Here is a 5,065-nt window from a genome sequence, read left to right as displayed (position 1 = left end):
GCCGCGCACCGGCCGCCGCCGCCGCTCGGGCTCAGCCGCCGGCGCTCGCGGCGCGCTCGGCCGGTGCCGCCCGAATCTCGCGCGCAGCCTCCCCCCCGCGAGCCGCCGTTTGAATCTGCGCAGGCGGACTGACGCCCCATTGGCCGCCGCCGTCCGCACGCGGCCCCCGCGCGCCGGGCGGGGGGGGCGGGGCCTCGCGCCGGCGGGCGGGCAGTGTGACGGGACCGGGGGGAGGGGGCGGGCCCTCCCGGCGCGGGGTGCCCCGTAACGCATTGGCGCGAGCGCCCACGAGCCACCCCCGCGCCCGCGGCAACGGCGGCGCCTCCCGACGGCAAAGGAATGAAAAAGTAACGGCGGGGCCGCCCCGCGCGGCAAAACCGAGCGTCTCCTTCGAGCCGGAATCGAACCAGCGACCTAAGGATTCCCGCGGGCCGCGCCTCTACAGTCCTCCGCTCTACCAGCTGAGCTATCGAAGGGAGCTGTGAGACAATTTTGCTCCAAGATACAAAACCTTGCTTCCCGCCACCACCGGTAACGCGCGTCGGGATCCCCTCCCTGGGAACTGGGCCAGGATCCCCTCCCCAGGAAGAGACGGAGCGTAAAAACCCGCTGGGGACCGAGACCCGGCGGCTTCCGCACCCTCCGCGGCGCTGCCGGCGGGCCGGTCAGCGCAGGGGTGCGGCGCTCTCAGCCGCTCACGCTCCCGCGCCGGGCGCGATCTGTCTGGCAGTGCGAAGGCAGCGCTTTCCGCTTCCCCCCCTCGCCGAAAATTCCATACCCTGTGGTTACACGCGTGCCTGAGGAGCGAGAAGCGCGGGTCTCATCACACCCAGCCGTCGCTGTGTTACGGGGCTCCTGCTCCAGGCACTGCACTGGTTTGTTGAGAAAAGGTCACCTCAAAGAGAATCACAGAATCAATTAGGTTGGAAAAGGCCTCTGAGATCATGGAGTCCAACCTATGACCGAACACCACCCTGTCAACTAGACCATGTCCAATTTTTCTTTAAATACCTCCATGGATGGTGACTCCACCCCCTCCCTGGGCAGCCATTCCAATGTCTAATCACTTTCTGTGAAAAAAATGTTTCTAATGTCCAACCTAGACCTCAGCTGGTGCAGCTTAAGACTGTCCTCAAGTCCTATCACTCGTCGCTTGGGAGAAGAGGCCAACCCTCACCTTGCAACAACCTCCTTTCAGGTAGAAATGTAGCATCACATCCTCATGTGGCTGCGCTGACAAACACGTGGATTCTGTGGAGCTCCTAGGGGAACAGGATGGGAGCACCTGATGTGAACACATGTTGGCAGCTATACAGCCAAAGAAACACAGAAGGGTAGGGGCAGTGTTTAAAGGTGCTCACCCACAGCTCACATCCATTATAGGGCCCAAACACAAGCTTTTCCCTTTATTAAATGCAACGTGATTTTTACTTTAATGTTCAAAACAAATCACCAAAACAGCATATCATTTCTTGTTACAAATACATTTTTTTTCAGTGGTTTACTTACGGAAATTTGCTCGCCACCACCACCATCACAGTGGCAACAACCTCCTGGCACTTATCACCAGCATAAAGTACAAGCTACACTCCAGCAGAACCTTTGTGTTTTCTAGGTATTCCTCTAGACAAAAGTCTTTATCTGGAATCATATAATGGTTTGGGTTGGAAGGGACCTTAAAGATCATCTCATTCCAACTCCCCTGCCATGGGCAGGGACACCTTCCACTATACCAGGTTGCTCAAAGCTCTATCCAACATGGCCTTGAACACTTGGAGGGATAGGGCATCCACAACTTCTCTAGGCAACCTGTGCCAGTAAAGAATTTTTTCCTAATAACCATTCTAAACCTGTTCTCTTTCAGTTTGACGCCATTCCCCCTTGGCCTGTCACTACATGAGATGCTCCAGTTATACTTTAAATTGTATTTAAAGAGAGATGCTCCAGTCCCTTAATCATCTTTGTTGCCATCCGCTAGACCTGCTGCAGGAGCTCCATGTCTCTCTTTTCCTGAGAAGCACAGAACTGGGCACAGCACGCCAGGTGAGGCCTCATCAGGACTGAATAGAGGGGCAGGATCACCTCCCTCGATCTGCTGTCAGTGCTCTTCCTAATGCAGCTCGGGATACCATTGGCCCTCCTGGCCGCCAGGGTACACTGCTGGCTCATGGACAGTTTGTTGTCCACCAGGACGGAATTCACAGAAGTTATCTATATAAAGGAAGCCCTTCACGGAGTCTATACATCCCCGCAGCGTTATGGATGTTCCCTGTACATCCCCACGGCAGTACGGATGTTCCCATATGCGGGGGTCTCCGAGAGGGAACGCAGGGCTCGCAGCGCCCCCTGCGGGGGCACAGGGGAACTGCAGGCGCCGGCACTGCGCTCATGGCACGGGAGGGGAAACACCCACCAAAAAATCCAACTTCACCCGCATTACAAACCTGCTGTTACAAGGGCGAACTCCCATCGTTGCATCTTTCATGGAGGGAAAAAAAAAATCGTTGGGGTTTTTATTTGTAGTCTTTGCCTGCTGCTTGCTAATAGGCGTTCAGCACCTACCTGCCTTCCCTGTGATGCACATTTAGTATCCAGAAATGACAACACAGCAGGTTTCTCCACATCAAAGCTCCGACAGGAGTCTTTGAACTACAAAGGCCATAATCAAAAAGTAATAAAAACCACCCTGAGACAGGATTTGTGTTGTCAGCCTCATACGGCATGAAATGGCATCTTTTAGCACTCATTTATATTTAATTCAAAGTGAAAGGAGCCCAAAATGAAAATATTGTTGTCTAAATAGATACTTTCTTCTATATTCCCACAGTAACACATGTGTTCCCAATTTGCAGGAAATAGATCCTGAAAGCATTAGCTGAAACAAACTGCTAAAGTAATAAGTACTGATGGTCCTGTTGTTAAGTAGAATAATAACCTAAAGATGCAGTTTGTTATGACATCCAGTAAACATTCTCCTTGCACTACATCAGTAATTACACTTTTTTTTTTCTTTTTTAATCCTGTTACTGTCCTGTGTGACAAGGTCTAGTGTTTGGAGTTTCTTGTGCTCCTACATGACAAAAAAAAAAGTATGGATATGCATCCCCCTCTCTCTATTTCTTCTCAGCTTCTTGTAACTTCACAAAACCAAGCCAGAGGTCTACTTCTCTCTTCAGAGACCTCACAGTAAGTTATTTTTTCCAACTGTTCATTTTAGAGCATCTCTAAGAAAGAAGGTGCAAACTGACAGTCTGTAGCGGGATAGGGAACATCTCCCCCAAATGCTACCATTTTCAGGGACTGTCCCCTCCCATTCTGTTACGACCTGCCCCAGGAAAAGGGGAGGGGGGTAACTCAGGTTTTTATCAATACTTCCCTTGGGGTGGATTAAAGCGAAACGACACTAAATAATCGGTGTCTGAAAACATATATTGCCAAAATTTATTTTAACAATTTTGCATCATCAGGTAAGCCAGCGTTTTGGGTGTTGTCATATAACGATGCAACATAAAGATAACCTTTGGGGGGGGGAAAATACATAAGGGAGAGAAAGGAAAGACAGGGTAAGGATAAGGGAGAGTAAGGGAAAGAAAATATGAAGGGGAGAAATGCATATAGTCACCGCCCACGGGGTCCAGTGATGACACCTGGCAGTTGCCGCTTCCATGTCCATCAACTGAAGTGGTGGCCTTGATTTGCTGGGGGTGAAGGAGGGAAGCCCCCACACTCCAAGAAGTTACCCATGGTCAGTGTCACAGGCCATGTCTCGAGCCTCCAACCTCTCTCTGGGCCTGCGCAGAGCTTCTGAGTCTGGCCTGGTTCCCGCCTTTCAAGATTGGTAGGGGGGGATGGGCCCAACTGCCCATCAGAGATGTAAGGTAAAAGTCAAAAGCCTGCAAACTCCTGGAATGCATAAATCATTAACCATTTCAGTCTCTGACACATTCCATCAGGACTGTCAAGGCCCACAAGCCACCAGGCTCAACCTTGATGGACTTCTGGTAGGACACTCACCAGCTGGCAAAATCCGAGTCCTATTGTGTTTTCTGTCTTTGACTGTCCTTCCCAAGACTCCCTTGTGAGAAAGGAGAGCTCAGTTCCAGCCTAGACCTGAAGAACTTGACCAGGTGCAAAGACACTGCTGCAGGTTCAGGATGTCAGGATGAGGTAAAGGTCACTCCTAGCTCATGGACCTTGAGTCACAGTTGGCATACTTACAATGGCACTTTGCCACCTCCCCACTACCTTAGGACTGTTTAGCTGTGTCTCCTGACAAATCAAAACCAAACATCGTTAGAATCAGCTGTTGGCATTCGGATCCTACAGCTGTGTGCCTTCAGTCATACTTATATGTTTGCTCTTTTCTCCTTTTCTTTTTTCTTTTCTCTTTTCTCAACTGTTTGTTATCAAAGTTTCTGAAGGGCAATTCATGGCTGCTGAAAATTACCTGATTTTCTCTCTAAATGCTTCTTACAACATTTTCCTAAGATGTTAGGTCTTATAGGAACAACAACTTCACTCAGAAGAGCTAGCAATTCCGTGCACTTTGACTCAAACTACTTATACAGCCTTTCGGAGAGGGAAAAAAGTACTGTTACCTCTGCCTAACTCAATTAGCCTGTGTTCTGACACGGACGAATTGCATGCACTTTGTGATTTCATGAATTCTGCTTTACTGTATCAACATTATTCATGCTAGTGTAGGGAGGGTGGAAATGTAAGGCTAAAAGGTCACCATATCACAAAAATACCAAAATAATCACGTGTATCTGGATGGGCTCAGAATTTATGCTTGTGCATTAGCCTCTGTGACAATTATACACACAAAACATCTTGCACATTTCCAAAGCAGCCCATATCACCTTATCAAGGAGGCTGTACAACTACTTAAAGAATTCTGAGGTGGCCTTGGGATGAAGCCTTGAACTGAAAACAACCACCACAGTTCCCAGGCTCAGAAGATCAATTAAGCAGCTCCAGGGATAGTACCAGAGACCGACACTAGGATCCTCTTGCTCAGAATGCAAGGAAGTGGTGTCAGTGCACAGCTCAGATGGATGCTGCC

The 5,065-nt window shown here is 49.9% G+C and overlaps 1 non-coding gene across 1 annotated transcript; it reads right to left on the bottom strand.

The window, feature by feature from the left end:
* Positions 1 to 386: 386 nt before the first annotated feature.
* TRNAY-GUA lies at positions 387 to 476 on the bottom strand. The gene is given in 2 exon segments: positions 387 to 422; positions 440 to 476. It is a non-coding gene; the product is annotated as a tRNA-Tyr (tRNA).
* Between the last annotated feature and the right edge of the window lie 4,589 nt (positions 477 to 5,065).

Source organism: Neopelma chrysocephalum, unplaced genomic scaffold (assembly GCF_003984885.1).
Source record: "Neopelma chrysocephalum unplaced genomic scaffold, ASM398488v2 Primary Assembly neopelma1_22, whole genome shotgun sequence".
In the NCBI taxonomy this organism is placed as follows: domain Eukaryota; kingdom Metazoa; phylum Chordata; class Aves; order Passeriformes; family Pipridae; genus Neopelma; species Neopelma chrysocephalum.
Note: the sequence above shows the minus strand (reverse complement) of the source record. Positions and strands in the feature narration are given on the sequence as shown.